This window comes from Accipiter gentilis, chromosome 18 (assembly GCF_929443795.1).
Source record: "Accipiter gentilis chromosome 18, bAccGen1.1, whole genome shotgun sequence".
Classification (NCBI taxonomy): Eukaryota; Metazoa; Chordata; class Aves; order Accipitriformes; family Accipitridae; genus Astur; species Astur gentilis.
Window position 1 is genome coordinate 29,537,190 of NC_064897.1, and position 16,588 is coordinate 29,553,777.

General features: G+C 49.0%; 2 long non-coding RNA genes across 2 annotated transcripts in view; both read left to right on the forward strand.

Annotated features, from left to right (window-relative positions):
* The window catches only part of LOC126047714 (uncharacterized), a 53,606-nt gene that overhangs the window by 10,167 nt on the left and 26,851 nt on the right, over positions 1-16,588 (forward strand). The gene's annotated exons all lie outside the window — the stretch shown is intronic.
* On the forward strand, positions 1,406-8,849 carry LOC126047717 (uncharacterized). The gene is made up of 3 exons (XR_007508681.1): positions 1,406-1,538; positions 6,641-7,175; positions 8,451-8,849. It is a non-coding gene; the product is annotated as an uncharacterized LOC126047717 (long non-coding RNA).

Genomic DNA, 16,588 nt, shown 5'->3' on the forward strand with positions numbered 1-16,588 from the left:
TGTATTGTGTGCCTTCGACCTTCCTTGGCTCTCGATGCCATCATCAGTCCTTGTGCTCAGGGAGCGCGGCATGTGATTCGGGAACAGTCCCTAGGGTCTTGAATGTTCTGTGTTGTGTGCATGGGTGCGTTTGGCTTGGAGCTGCTCTGCCTGGGGATCTAGAGTCAGGGGTAGTTCGAAGAGCAATAAGTCTATGGGTGAAGTGTTGATTTGCCTTAATTCTTTAGGCAGGGGTTATACAGTCATCTTGGCTCTAGTAGCCGTCGGTGAGGTTTGCAGACAGCCGTGCTGACAGTGTTTTATGAGACGATTGGAACTGTGGGGCGTGGGCTGTTGAGGGGCAGTGAAGCAGATTTGAGTCTCTAAGGTGTTAAGGCTTAATCAATTTTAAAAATTGATTTTATTTGGAATCAGAAATGCTTTGCCTAAGGCAATTAACATGTATAAATTATATAAAATTTAACAAGACAGAAAAGAGTCTCCCACTGAATTTCTAAGCAGATTAGAAGATTCTGCTAGGAAATATACTAATATGGATCCTGAGTCTGAAGGAAGAAAAGCTAAATTGGCTCCTTTATTTATAGGACAATCCTCTGATGATCTCAGAAGGAAATGACAAAAATTACAGGGAGCAGATTCTCGAGATTGGGGAAAAGTTATTAGAAGTTGCTTGGGTGGCATATAGAAATAGAGATGAATTGCAGAGTAGAATGAATGCAAGGTTAATAGCTGCTCTGGAAGTAGGAGCTGGTGTGGGATGAGGCAGAGGAGTTATTCCTCAAGGAAGGGGATGTGGTTGAAGAATGGGACAAGTATTGGGGTCACAGTTACTGTATTGGGGTCACCAGGGGGATTAAACCAGCCCCTGGGACAGAATCAGTGTGCATACTGTAAACAGGAAAAGACACTGGAAAGGGGAATATTCCTTAAAACCTACAAGGTCACAAGTGATCCCAATTTTGACTGCACAATCTCAGCAAGTTCCCCCTTTTATGGGAAAGTTGAGTGAAAGTATCTGACGGGGACCAGAGGGGAGTCTCCCAGCAGAACCTCTGGTTACAGCTAACCTGGGAGAACAGAAAATTGAATTTTTAGTTGACGCTGGAGCCACCTTTTCAGTTTTGAATACCTTAGAGGGGGAAATAAGTTCTGAAGAAACAAATTGGTGTTGTTGGTGCGACAGGTGAATGAGAGCCTAGACCCTGCTTTAAACCTTTGACAATGAAATTAAGAAAGCAATAGGTCACTCATCAGTTTATGTATTTGCCAAATTCTCCTAAACACCTGTTAGGGCGAGACCTACTTGAGAAATTGGAAACAGAAATTAAATTTTAAAATGGTGAGATTAAAATTTTAATTCCAGAAACAAAACATATCGAAGCAGTGGCTTTGTTGTTACAGGATGGTCAACGAAAGCAGAGGATCATACCAGTCGAAGCGAATAATGCTGTAATTCCAGTTGTCTGGGCTGGGGAAGTTCCTGGTAAATCCAAAGAGCAGAGCCTGTGAGAATTGATTTAAAGCCAGGATCGAGTCCGGTAAGAATTACACAATACCCGCTAAAACTGGAAAGTCGGAAACAGTTAGTACCGATAATGCAAAAATTTCTAAAGTACAAATTGTTAATAGAATGTGAATCCAAATATAATACCCCAATTTTGCCTGTTAAAAAGGCTAATGGAAAAGATTACAGGCTGGTTCAAGACCTCAGAGCAATAAATCGAATAGTACAAGATATTCATCCGGTAGTGGCAAATCCTTATACTTTGTTAACAACCCCAACAGAAACGAGAATGGTTCACAGTGTTAGACCGAAAAGATGCCTTTTTCTGTATTCCCTTGGATCCCAATAGTCAAGAACTTTTTGCTTTTGAATGGGAAAATCCTGAGACTGGGAGAAAAATGCAATATACAGTCTTGCCTCAAGGCTTTAAGAACAGCCCTACCATTTTTGGAAATCAATTAGCATGACAATTAGAGATTTGGAAGAAAGAAAATAATCAAGGAATCCCGTTACAATATGTGGATGATTTATTAATTGCAGCTGAGATGAAAGAACAATGCACAAAGTTAACTCTTAGCCTTTTGAACTTTTTGGGAATCAGTGGATATTGAGTGTCAAAGTAAAAAGCCCAAATAACCCAGAGAGAAGTAACCTATTTGGGTTTTGAAATCCTGAAAGGACAGAGACAATTAGGAACTGAGAGAAAGGAGGCAATTTGTCGTCTCCCTGAACCTAAGACATTAAAAGAATGGCAAGCATTTCTGGGAATGGCTGGGTGGTGTCGCCTGTGGATTGCAAATTGTGGCTTGCTGGTCTGACCTTTATACGAGCAGCTCAGAACCTCAAACAATGAATTTATAGATTGGACTGATGCTGGGAAAGCTGCCTTTAAACAACTAAAACAGGCTTTAATGAAGTTACTTGCCTCTGCAAATGTGCTGGTAATACCAGGAAGGCAAATGCTTGAACCAGTAGTGAATAACTTGGCTACAAGTAGAATTTCTGAAGGAAGAACAGCAGCAGCAACAGGAAGCAAATAGCAAGTGACCAAAAATTTGCGTGTGTCAAACGCATCAAAGCTTTATTGCCAAATGTTGTTTGGCAGTATGTTCCAAATGGCATTTTTTGGTAAACGTAAATTTTCAGGAAGTTCAGGGTTGTGTGTGGCAAAACGTGTCCCTCTGCGTCCTCGTCCTGCTACGTAAATAGCGTGGGTCAATGGCAAGTCCAGTGGCAGGGCTGTTGTTCCCTACTCTTGACGTTGCTGTAGTAGCATTGCAGTATTTAGACCTTAACGGACGGGCTGAGGAATGGAAGGAGAATGCCCGTTTTCTGTAAGGGCTCAGAATGCCGACCCTTTTCTCTGCCTGCCACTCCCCTGTGCGTGAGATGAAGCTGTTTTAATTATCTCCCTTGTTCCTGGTCTAAATATTTCTGGAGTTGTTGCTGCTGTGGGTTTGCAATTGGTGTTACTGCGTTTTTGTAGCGTTCTAGCGATGGATCGTTTCTACTGTGGTGAAGCATCGAGATACAGTTTTCGGTGTAAAGCGTCAGAAACTACGTTCACTGAAACCGGTAACTCGCGGTGCAGGTGAAACCGATCTGGTGCGTGCAGCTGTGCTCGCAGGGATGCTCGGTGACTCCTCATCAAAATGGCGGGCTGTGTGTGTGGACATCCGTAGGGTTGCGCTCTGGGTCCGAGAGGGTTAACATATTTTTGCTATTGGAAGATGCAATGGAGCGTGTGCCTGTTAAATCTCAGGGCGGTCAAAAGCTAGGAGGGACCCTGAGCAGCTGGTTTGGTGGCACAACTGCAGTTTTAAAAGATCTTGCCCATTTGGAGCAACGGACTGGAAAAAATGATTCCTTTTTTGCAGTGAGGAAGTTCACAAGGACAGATGTGTTGCTGTGCTCTTTAACAAAAATACTCAACTTGGGGCGTATAGGATGAGGAAGTCTTGTCTACACTAAGGCTTGAGAAAAATGTATGTAGGTATCTATGTCGTCACCTGCGTGTATCTAGGAGAGTGAGTTCTAGTGAAAGTAAAGTTACCGATGAGTGAGCGGTCGTGTGGGGCTTTGTTGCTGGCTGGCATTAAATCATGACACGAGGTGAGTTGCAAGCCTTGCCTGGCTAATGCTGGAGGCTCTCTGTGTTCCTCCTGCCATCTCGACGGGCTGTCCTTTTTCTTCATCGCCGCTTTATAGCGAGCGCCTCTTGCTCTGTAAGCGGCAGTACTGCGGCCGTGCAGGTACTGCGTGTTGCAGGCAGCAAAGGGCAATTGTGACGCTTGCTGGCAGGAGCGGCAAGGAGTGCGGAGCCATGCTTCTGTAGGGAGCAAAGATGGAACCTTGAGGGCTCTATGGTCCTCTGCTGAGGACATCTAATATCCCGACAGGCCTCTTTGCTTTCCCTGCCTCAACATCTAATTACTTTGCACGCCGGAGGGCAGGGCGGTAAGTAACACCGTGCAGCATCTCTTCGATAAGAGGCAAGCCCCGCACAAGAAGCCTTGTGTGCATGCAGGATTAGGAGAGCAGCGTTCTGATAGCATGGAGGTGCCCACCCCGACTGAGCCCCAGGGTCGCTGGGGTATCACTCGCTTGCAGGTGGGCCGCTCGCATCTGGTGCGCTGGGCCACGGCGTTTCCTGCCAAACAGAGCTGCCCCTCTGGCACCAAGCAGCTTTGGGTCTCTTGTGGCCTGCCTTCAGGCTGTCACCTGAACCAGGCATTATTTTTTGTTGTAAATCTCTCGCCAGCGTCTGCTGACTGGCTGCTGTCGCTCCCGCAGCCCTGATGCCACATGCAGAGGGATACAGCAGTCCCTGGGGCTTGCTCCAGGGGACACCCCTCTTCCCCCCCCCCCCCCCCCCCCATTTGCAGGTTCCCTGTGCTGCTTCTCCTCTCTAGATAATGGGGTGGGGGGGCAGGGACAGAAGCGGCCGCCCGAATCGTCTGTTCCTTGCACTTGACTGCTGTAAACGCTCCAGCCGCTCGGGTGCTTTTTGGAAGGGAGGCGATGAAGAGGAGTGCCCGGGCTGCGAGTGGGGAAAGGGCAGGGCGACGTCAGCCCTGTGCCCCCAGTAAGGAGTTGCCGCCTGTGGCTGGTCTCTACTGGGCTGAGCTGTCAGTCATCCCTCACGCAGCTGACGCTCAGGAGAGGATCGTTGCGGGGGTGCGGATTCTGCTGCCCCGTGGCCGAAGGTGGGAACGGGCGTCGGGGAGGCGCGCATGCCCGGTGGGCTCCTGCTGTTGACGGGTAACCGACACGCGGTAAGGCATCTCGACAGGCGCGCATGCGCAGTGGCGCATGTACGGCGCTCGCCGCTGTTGCCTGGCAACTAAAGCACGTTACATCCGCGCATGCGCACTTCGCCCTGTACGTTGCACGCCGTTGTTGCCTGGCAACCAAAGCTCGACGCGACGCCTTGGTAACCCCGCATGCGCGGCGTCGCGGTTTACGGCGCTCCTGTTGTCGCCTAGCAACCAGAAGGAGTTACGTCAGCTCGGAAACTGCGCATGCGCGCTGCGTCTTGTACGGCGCTCCCTGCTGTTGCCTAGCAACCAGAACGCGTTACGGCAGATCGGAATTCGCGCATGCGCGCAGCGCCTTGTACGGCGATCGCCGCTGTTGCCTGGCAACCAAAGCGCGACACGGCGCCTCGGTAACCGCGCATGCGCGGCGTCGAGGTTTACGGCGCTCATTCTGTTGCCTAGTAACCAGAACGCGTCACGGCAGCTCGTCATCCGCGCATGCGCACTGCGCCTTGTACGGCGCTCTCCGCTGTTGCCTGGCAACCAAAGTGCGGCACGACGCCTCGGCAATCGCGCATGCGCGGCGGCCCTCCTGCTGTCGCCTAGCAACCAGAACGCATTACGGCAGCTGGGCATCCGCGCATGCGCGCTGCGTCTTGTACGGCGATCGCTGCTGTTGCCTGGCAACCAAAGCGCGACAGGGCGCCTCGGAAACCGCGCATGAGCGGCGTCGCAGTTTACGGCAGTCCTGCTGTTGACTGGCTACCAAACCACGGTACAGCAGCTTGGGAGCCGCGCATGCGCGGTCGCAGCCCCATGCGCCAGTGCTCTCTTTTGCCACCTAACGACCAAAGCCCGATACTGCAGCTGGGCTGTCGCGCATGCGCGCTGCCGCGTTCTGCCAAGCCCTCGCCGCTGCCACCCCGCGACCAATGTTCGGTACTGCAGCTCGGAGGCTGCGAGTGCGCGGGGCTGCCCTGGTCCTGCACGTGCCGTCCGACGGTACCGGCAGTGCGTCCCCGGGGGAAAGTGCCGCCGCACTCGTTGCTTCCTCCCTCCCGGTAAGGAAACGCCGCTGCCGCCCCGCGGGCGCGGTGCCGGCGGGCGCTCCGCGCGCAAAGCGCGGAACAGCAGCGCCGGCACCGCACAGGTGCGCAGCAGCGCCGCAGCCGCTGGTGCCGCCTTGTGGGCAAAGTGCGGTACTGCAGCCCGGCGTTCGCGCGCCGGCTCTGAGCCCTCCGGCGCGCCGTCGTACGGCCGGCGCGCATGCGCAGTCCCCGGGAGCAGCGTGGCGGCGCGCCGGGCGCGGGTGTCGGCGGCAGCGGGCGAGCGCCGGGACCGCGGGTGAGGCGAGCGATCCCCTCCGGCGGGGGCGGCGGCGGCGGCGACTGCCGCCGCCTCCTGCCCGCTGGCCGCCCGGGGCTGGCGGGACGGGAAGCTGCGAAGCAGCCGCCGCGGCAGGCTCCCGGTCCGCCGGAGGCGAGCCGGGCCAGGGCAGCGCCGGGCAGGTCCCCGAGAGCCGACAGAAGGGAAGAGGGGACGGAGGTGGGCACCCCCCAGGCGCGGCCAGCGGGCGCCTCCCCGAGTCGCCGGAGCTCCCCCGGCGCCTTCCCCCGGCCCCGCTCGGCCCGTGCGGCTGCCCCCAGCTGCAGCCCCTCCCCTGAAGCCTGTGCTGCAGCCGCAGGCAGCCCCCGAGCCCTGTCGTGAGGGCGGCAAGCTGGCCCTCCGGTGTTCTCGAGTCTCCCTTAACGCAGGTGCCGTTAGCAGCGGCGCGGGGAAGGAGCGGCGTCCGTCCGTGGAAGCCCCTGCGGATGGAGAGGCTCCGGCCAGGGTGGAGCTGTGGTAATAATGGTCGCTGCTGCCTCTTTCCCTCTGCCAGAGGCCACGCCGTGAGTGCGGTTGTCTGTTCGTCCCCGGGAATGCCGTTGACTGCAGCAGCCTCAGGCTCGCGTGGGCTGTCTCTGCCCGGCCTCCCTCTCCTCGCGGCACGGGAGAGCAGAGGGACAGGCAGAGCGCTTACTGGCTGTGGACGGGAGCTGCTGAAGCTGGAGCGGCCACAGAAAGGTAAAGAAGAAGAAACGGAAGGCCATCTGGCTGGCAGCTGCCTCCCGCTGCAGGCCAGAGAGACCCTGCCTCTGTGGGTGTGGGAGGATCCCTCCTCATAGTCCACAGCAGGTCAGTCCGACAGGGTCTGTATGCGTGCCCAGCAGCACGGTACGGCCACGTAGTGAGCGAGCGAGCGAGGCTACGTGTCTAGGAGGCCTCATCTCGTAAGAGCTGCGAGGGGCTCGCGTGTTCCGTTATGTGGAGGACAGCCAAGCGACTGGAGTTACAGAAGAGGAAGGGAGGAGAGAAGGAGAAAGAAGCGGCTGAACTGGCAAAGTCTCCTGGCAGCGCCAAGAACAAGAGCTGCGGTGAGCCCTGGGCCCTCGGGGCCCTGTCTCCCCTCTTCAGTGTTCTGGTCCCTCCCTGCCCCTCCCTCCCCTGGTCCCCTCTCTTTCCCACACCCCTGTGGTTTTTTTTCTCTTTTTTTTTTTCTTTCCTCCCTTATACCTCTGATACTGAAAAGCCGGTCGAAGAAACTCCCTAAGACTCGTTTTGGAGTTTTAGAAAGCAGGCATTCTTCATTGCAGCGCTGGATGCACGGGGGATAGTTCCACCTAGCGTGCATGCCACAGCTTTAGCACAAACAGGATATATAGAATAACTAATTGCTAATTAATCAGATTAGTATACATATACATAAAAACGACAGCAACTGATTATCATAGCACTGCCTACATCTGACCACGCGCAATGAAGGATCCATTTGAGACGAAGGGCTGCTTTTGCGACCACCGACCCATTTGAAGTTCTTGCTGGCTGTCCTCGAAGTCTTTATTCTTGTCCTTGTTCTTTGATCTTGAAGCTTAACGCAGTTTCAATCACATGTGGTCAGTTTCAGCATTGTTCCCATTTAGCTTACAGGGGAACATCTAGTCATAAGAGCAAAGAACTGCAAAACTTAGGAGTACCTACCTCTGCTAGTTAATTGCTTGGCTATACTTTTGTCTATTGTTTCAGTCGTAGCGTTAGTATAAGATTTCTAATAATTATTTACCAAATCTTACTTTTACAGTCACCTAGCAGCAAACCACAGCTGGTACAAAGTATTAAAACCATCCAAATATTTAGATGTGCCATATAGAATGTATGGAAATATGGTATCAGAGGTGTCGGAGGGGTAGGGGGTGCGCCGGGGGGCGCCCCGAGCCCTGGAGCAGATTCGCTGGCAGGACTCGATAGGCGCGCGACTGACTGAATAGACGCTGGCCGGCCGTCCCCTTTGCCCTCCGGGCTGCGTTTGCGCTCCCTCTGCACGGGGCGAGGGGCTGTGAGGGAGCCCAGGGGAGGAGGAGGTGAGGCGCTAGGGGGGGCAGGCTGTGCCCCCCCTGTTCCTGCTGGGCTCCGGCTGTTGCAAATATTCTGGTAAAGAAATCAACATTTAATCACATAGAAGAGTTAGGTTTGATTAAGAAGTAAAATTGTGAAGCATAACGTATAGGATTGTTAAGTTTGAAACGTAGCCATAGAAACTTTAGGAGCTGTGTTATGCGTGACGCTAGGAACCGTAATATTGTTAAAGTCTGAAACAGCTAACCCTAGAGACCTCACCAGGAAGTTACTGGTTTTTCTACGTTCTGCTTCAGGAAACTAAGGAAACCGTCGTGGACACCAGTTTGCTGCTTGGAAACCCCCTTACCCTTCCCATCTTGATTTGAGTATTGAAGATGCCAGTCAGCAGAGCCAAATGTCACTGACCAATGATTGTTTTTAAATAAGAATATTGATAAGGTTATATAATCACAGGACCGATCATTACAAAGGTTAAATTTAAGAACGAGCATAGTATGCTTTTTTACGGAAGGAGCTTAGGTAACAATGACCTGATGGGAAAAGTCTGTAAAAGCTGATGGATTTTGATACTAAGTGGGACACGCCTTTGGAGGAGCAATCCCCTGTGTCCCCAGCGCTGTGATAAACAAAGTGCCTGCTTCTTAACTTCACGTTGGTGTTAAGGAGTTTTATTCTGGATTTTGGTAATGGTTTTGGCGACCCAGATGGGACCTTGCGAGTGAGACAGGACGAGATCGAGTGTCGATCGAACTCCGGCTGGCACCGAGGTATTCTCGGGGAGAACCGTCACCCTTGACACGCAAAGCTCCTCGCAGCGTTCCCTGGAAAAAAGGTAAGGCGCTGCTTCTTTGGAATTTGTTTGGAAAGCCTGCCCACGAGGCGCGGCGAAAGCTTCGCAGGGTTGGGGCTTGGAGGGTACCCGTCTGGAGTGGAAGCCTAGGCGTCTGCCCGTAAGTCATAAGCGGAAGCTATTGCTGGGTTGGACTTTGTGTATTATTTGGGACAGCTGTCGCTTGCATTTGTTTGGTATTTAGTATTTGAATGTATATAAGTATAATGGCATTAGCAAAATTGTTTAAGAATAAGAGTGCAGGAAATAGAACTGCTGATGAAAAGTTGCCAGAAACATCACCGTTAGGATGTTTATTGGCACATTGGGGTGAATTGCAGGAAAAGTGGTAAACAAACAGAGCTTTGAGTTATAATACTATATTGCAATTACTGCTGTTTTGTAGGAGAGAGAGTAAATGGAATAAAGTACCACATGTAGATTTGTTCTTTTTAAGTGAACGTATCTGACGGGGACCGGAGGGGAGTCTCCCAGCAGAGCCTCTGGTTACAGCTAAACTGGGAGAACAGAAAATTGAATTTGAGTTGACACTAGAGTGACCTTTTCAGTTTTAAATACCTTGGAGGGAGAGTTAAGTTTTGAAGAAATTGGTGGTGGTGGTGCAACAAGCGAACGAGAAACTAGACCCTTCTTTAAATCTTTAACAATGAAATTAGGAAAGCAATGGGTCACTCAGCAGTTTTTGTATGTGCCAAATTCTCCTAAACTCCTGTTAAGGAGAGATCTATTTGAGAACTTAGAGGCAGAAATTAAATTTAAAAATGGAGAGATTAAAATTTTAATTCCAGAAACTACACGTATCGAAGCAGTGGCTTTGTTGTTAACAGGATGTTTACCGAAAGCAGAAGATTATACCAGTCCAAGTATAATGCTGTCATTCCAATCGTCTGGACTGGGAAGTTCCTGGTAAATACAAAAAGCAGAACCTGTGAGAGTTGATTAAAGCCAGGATCGAATCTGGTAAGAATTAAACAATACCCCCCAAAACCAGAAAGTTGGAAAGGGTTAGTAATGGTAATACAAAAATTTTTAAGATACAAATTGTTAATAGAATGTGAATCCAGATATAACACCCAGATCTTGCCTATTAAAAGGCTGATGAAAAAGACGACAGATTAGTTCAAGACCTCCTCAGATCAATAAATCAAATGGTACAAGATATTCATCCAGTAGTGGCAAATCCTTATACTTTGTTAACAACCCTAACGGAGAAATGAGAATGGTTCACAGTGTTAGACTGAAAAGATGCCTTTTTCTGCATTCCCTTGGATCCCAGTAGTCAAGAGGTTTTTGCTTTGGAATGGGAAAATCCTGAGACTGGGAGAAAAACACAATATACGTGGACGGTCTTGCCTCAAGGCTTTAAGAATAGTCTTACCATTTTTGGAAATCAACTGGCACGAGAATTGGAGATTTGGAAGAAAGAAAATAATCAAGAAATCTTGCTGAAATATACGGATGATCTGTTAATTGTAGCTGAGATGGAAGAACAATGCACAAAGTTAACTTAACTTTTTGAACTTTTTGGGAATCAGTAGATATCTATCGAGTGTCAAAAGAAAAAAAACCAAATAACCCAGAAAGAAGAAACTTAAATTTGAGTTTTAAAATCCTAAAAGGACAGAGACAATTGGGAACTGAGAGAAAAGAGGCAATGTGTCATCTCCCCGAACCTAAGACTAAAAAAAATTAATGACAAGCATTTCCGGGAATGGTTGAGTGGTGTCACCTGTAGATTATAAATTGTGGCTTGCTGGCCTGACCTTTATAGGAGCAGCTCAAAACCTCAAACGATGGATTGGACCGATGCTGAGAAAGCTACTTTCCAAGAATTGAAACAGGCTGTAATAGGGGTGCCAGCCCTAGCGTCTGCCAGATCTCACAAAAGACACTTGAAACTTTTTGCTCGTGAAAGAAGAGGTAGAGCTCTGGGTATCCTGGCCCAATATTTAGGGCCAAGTGGGCGAGCTGTGGCCTACTTCTCGAAGCGATTAGATAATGTGAGTCTGGGATGCTCTGGTCATCCGAGAGCCGTCGCTGCAACTGTGCTACTGATCCAGGAAGCTCCTAAGTTCACCTGAGGACAAAGGATTACTGTACGTTTCCCATATGATAACTGTTGTGCTAAAACGGAAAGGGGGGCACTGGTTATCCCCTAGCAGAATGCTGAAATACCAAGTGGTGGTGTTGCTGGAACACGATGATGTTTACCTAAAAACTACTACCGCCGTTAACCCTGTTGCGTTTTCAACAACTGACCAAGTTAAAGGAGAACTGGAACGTGACTGCTTGCAGGCAATCGAAAGAGTTTACTCCAGCTGACTGGATCTCTGAGATGTGCCACTAGAAGAAACAGATTGGGAACTATATGCCGACGGAAGCGGTTCCATCTGTGAAGGAAAACGTTTATCGAGATAGACAATAACTACTGAGGAGGTAATTGCGTTGCCAACTTTGCCTTCGATGATATCTGCCCAAAAGGCTGAATTGATAGCTCTTACTCGAGCTCTGGAGCTAAGTCAAGGAAAGCGAGTCAACACTTGGACAGACTCAAAGTATGCTTTTGGAGTAGTACGTGCGCATGGGAGCGATACGGGGAGAAAGAGGACTGTTATCTGCACCAGGAACCACCATTCAGCACGCAGAACAAATACTGAAATTGTTAGAGACCATTCAAAACCCAACAGCAGTCACGATAATGCACTGTAAAGCACATCAGTTAGGTAAGACCGGTCCTAACGCAGGTAACTGACTGGCTGATAAAGCTGCTAAAGAGGCTGCAGAAAAAGGCATCCTAGCACTAGTTCCAGAGAAAGGTATAAAATTGCCTAAAGAAACTCCAAATTATAATGAAAAAGATGAAGAATTAATTATTAGATTGCAGGCTAACAAAATGAAACAGGATAGGCTGTAACACCGACAGGTCGAATAATAGTCCCACCCACAATAATAAGAGAAATTGCCCCATTGAACATCACAAAGTATACTGGGAAACAGAAAGTGAAATATGACAAAGATTGTTTAAACAATTATAAGCGGACGTGAAATGTGTATGTAAAATTATCCCCGAATCAGTAATAAGATCATCTTTGGGATTATTAAATAAGGAAATTTTTTAGAAGAATATTAGCAAGTTGATTTTATAGAATTGCCTTGAAAATAAGGATATATCCTAGTTTTAGTTGATATCTTTACTGGGTGGCCCAAGGCTTTCCCTTGTCGCACCAACAAAGCAAGGGAAGTAGTCAAAGTCTTGCTCAAAGAGATAATACCAAAATATGGGGTGCCTGTAAGAATGCCATCTGACAATGGCCCTCATTTTATAGCAAAGATTATGAGACAAGTTGAGCAAAGTATTATCTATGGATTGAGACTATCACACCCCACATAGACCACAAGCAAGTGTGTGGGGGGAGAGAGAGAGAATGAACTATATCCTTAAGCAATAGTCGAGTAAAATTTGTCAGGAAACCTCACTCCTCACATGGGTTAAAGCGTTACCCGTGGCTCTATTAAGAATCAGAGTATAGCCAGAAGAGAAAGAAAAGTCAAGTCTTTATGAAATGTTGTATGAAAGACCATATCAAGAGTCCTGTGTTCTGAGTATCTTGAGTGCCTTTGGAGATATGTTTTTAAAAGATGTTATGATTTCTTTAAGCAATTCTTTTCGAGAACTTTGTCAGTATGTCTCCACAGCTGGACCCTTAGAATTGGACGTAGCAGCGCATCCCTTCCGACCAGGAGATTGAATACATATAAAACCACCGAGAAGTGGAAAGGACCGTGTCGAGTCATTTTAACAACACTTGTAGCAGTAAAGGTCTGGGAGAAGAACCTTGGCTTCATTATTCGAGAATAAAGAAAGCACCCAACAAGAAACTGGAAGTCTAAAGAAACTGGCCCTTTAAAACGGAAAATCTATAAGTAAGTTTCACGTTATCTATTTGGGAAAACAGTTGTGTAAAGTTTATAATGTTGGGGTTGCTATTAGGAATATTGGCGAGGGCAATAATCTTTCTGTGTGTTTAGAGGGTGTATGTATTTTTTTTGAGGGGTTCTAAACATGAGATAAACAAAATGAAACAATTATTGTTTGAGCTATTCATCTTGATATTAACCGTTTTTGTCATTTGGATTAAAAAAAATAATCTAGTTTTGTAACTGATTCAAAGTTTTGTAAAGACACAAAATTTAACCTCAGTAACAGCCTGCCTTCCGATTCCAAAGTCAGATGAAAATCTAGTTCCGTGGAGAATACTGACATTGAATTTAACCAAAACTTGAGAAAAGAGGTAGAACAATGAGAATCATTTTAGCAGAGTAAATTGGATGGATTTAAAAGGCAATTATTTTTTTAAAATTTGAAAGAAGGAATTATAGCGTTGTGAATTATAACGTTACCAAACCATCCACCTCACGGACAAAAGAATTAATTTACTCGCCCTTCGGGAGAAACTTGTACAAGCACCCCTTGGGGCTGTCAGCTGCCAAAACCGTAGAGACAAGTGCAAAAAGGAACTTGGGATCATGTTTAAAATATAAAACGATGTTTAGAACTTACTGGAGTTCCAGGATCCTTATTAGAGCCACCCAGAGTTGGGACCATCTGTGGAAATTTAGACCGGTTTAGACAACCAGAGAAACATCACACATCCTAAACAGAGCTGTATGAAAGTTTATACTTGCAGCTTCTCTGACCCCAAACTCCCAAGACTTTCTCTAGTAGCTAAAGCTCTAAGATGGGGGTGTATTTGTAGAAAGGATAATAATACTTCACATGATCTTTGGTCCCCTCTTAATAACGGGAAAAATTTAGCTTGGAGTTGACTGCATTAAAGGACAGGTGAAAAGTTCAGGGTTAACTGCTTGGGTGACTAGTGATGCTATATGATCCACTCACCTTTTCATGAAGGAGAAAAGCAAATCGTGGTGTTTAGACTTAATAACTCTATCCTCTCTCTGGAAGAAATCTCCCCTGTGGCCTCGCTCGCTGGTGGACCTGGGGAAATTGAAAAGATGATACCTGGCAATCGCCAAGTCTTAGAACTAAAATAAGATGGGTATTAAAATCTGTATTTTGACCCCAGTTAACACCTGTTCCACATCAGATGACTCTTGACATCTTTCACTCAATCAAGGCAGTGCGTGCTGCTTCACTTCACCTTGGTGTTGAGGGGTTTTGTTCCGGGTTTCGGTACCACAGCTGCGGGCCGGGGCTGGAGGAGCCGCAGGTGCGGGCAGTGAGGCTGAAGGCGACGCCCCCTCCCTGGCAAGGGGAGGGGCTGCCGGGGGCGGGGCCGCTGGGAGCCCAGGCAGGAGCGGAGCAGAGCGGTGACCGGGCTGCGGCTGCCCCGAGGGAGAAGGTGAGCGGGGCCGGGCGCCCCTCGGAGGGCGAACGTTGGAGGCGGGGGTGGCCCGGGGGAGGTGGGGGCCACCTGTGCTGAGGCCGGGGGGGAGCCCTGGGGGCTCACAGGGCGGCTGAGAGAACGTGCGCGCGGGGTTGGGGGGGCGCTGACAGGGCGGCTGAGAGAACGGGCACACGGGGGGGGCTCACCGTGGCGGGGCTGCGCAGTCGGCCGGCGGGTCCCGGGGAAAACCCCGAGGAGGACGGCGGGGTCCCTGTCGGACGCACGGAGCGGCAGCAGGGCTGCGCCGTGCCGGAGGGGCGGCGGCGGGAGCGCGCCGGAGCTACCTGGAGCGGCGCTGGGGGCTCAGCGGGGACTGCCGCTGCGCCGGCAGGGGGAGGTGGGGGGGAACGGAAGCGGCGTCCCCTCGGGGTCAGGCAGCAGGGCAGGCTGCCTCCCGGGGCATGCCGGGAGCTGTAGTTTTCGCGGAGTCGGCGGCCGAGCAGCAGCGTGGCTCTCGGGCGCGGCGTAGTCCTCGCGGCCCCCGGAGTCCGACCAGGTCAGACTCGGGAGCGTTGCCGGTTTCGCGTGGTTTTCCGCGGGCTTCCCGCTGCGCCCGCTCCCCGACCAGCCGTGCGGACGCGCCTCCCGGGCGCATGCGCCGTGCTTCGCGTGGGGCAGCCCGGTGTTCACTCGCCGGCGCAGGCGCCGTCCCCGGAGGTTTGTGATCTTGGGAAGCCCATGTCCTGGATAGCTGGGGTTGTGGCTTGCAAGCCTGTGACTCCCACCGAGTTCGCAACAAATTCAAACGTAGAAATTGTGCATCAGCCCTCCTCGCCCCCTCCGAGCTGGTCTGTTCTCTGTGGTCACCATTAGTAGCCTCTGTTATAGACGCTCGTGACAAATTGGAGGAGCCAATTTGTAGTGAATAAAAAAGGTCGAATTTATTGGCAAGCGATAAAAGAGCAAAACAGCGCTGGGCGGCCGGGGAGGCAGTGCTCCCGCCACAAGCTCACAACTTTAGGTTATAGTTACATTCCTTATATACACTCCATGTATCTCTTTCTTGCAAGTCTCCGCCTTGTCCTGCTTCTTCTTTCTTCATTCGTGCAGGTTTGTCACTAGGCAGATTCGGTCTATCTTCTCAAGGATGAGTGTCTTTTGATATAGAATGTCCTTTGATGTAGAAAAGTGCAGTCTTGGTGGAGTCCATCCCGTTATCTGGTAAATTATAGTTGTTCTTTTCCCTCCTTAGCTAGTAAGTTATAGCCGTTGCCCTCTTCCCGTGACCTTTACGCACCAATTAAGCAAGTTTTGTTATTTACACAAGGCATCTGCTAACTCTCAATATGTCTCTTCTCCCTTCCTGATTTCATGAACAAAGTTAACTCGTTCATTACAATCCCCCCTTTTCTATTTTATCCTGATTTTGTTCATTAAATCGATCTAATACTTCTTTTGCCTGCCCGAGGATAGGAGTAATTCTTTCGTCCTTGATTTGTTTATATTGCTTTCATAGCAGCATTAAATGTGCAGTTTCTAAGCGTCTTTTAACAATAGTGATTAATTCATTAAAAATGCATGGTTTAAAAGTTAAGGTTAGCAGTAAGACTATTAGGGGTAGTTGTGGAATCTTCCCATCTTGACAGAGTCCATTCGTATGGCTGATGGAGATTTTTCCCCTGTACCGAGTCCATTCATACCCAAACTAATAATTTTACATTTCTAAGGCCTAAAATTACATAAAGTAAAGACATTAGAGCTTGATCCCAACGTCTAGGGAACAGTGGTGGTATCCATGGACCGTCGTGGGTATTATTTTCCCAACTTAATATATTATCGTAAGGTGTCTCTTTTATACCCCAAGATCTTTGCCTTTTTATGTCTTTAATTTTTAAATCTTTTAGGTCATTGTGGAGTGAGGTTGGGTCAGTGGGAAACATTAGGGTGTTTTCAACTTGGTAGCACTTACTATATGGGTCTGTAGCTTTATATTTTAAGGCAGCTCGTCATCAACAGTCCCCACAGTAGTACATTTCTGCCTTCTCCGGCTACTTGGTTGCTTCGAGCAACGGGGTGTACTATCTTCTCAGCAGCAAATGTATTCTTCAGGGGAGCACTTGTTAGGTTGTTTGGCTTGTTTTATTTTGTAAGCGCTTCAATTTATTTTTTTTTTTTTTTTTTTTTTTACTTCTCACAAGTAGCAACTCTCACGACTGTTTTCTACACTTTGTCA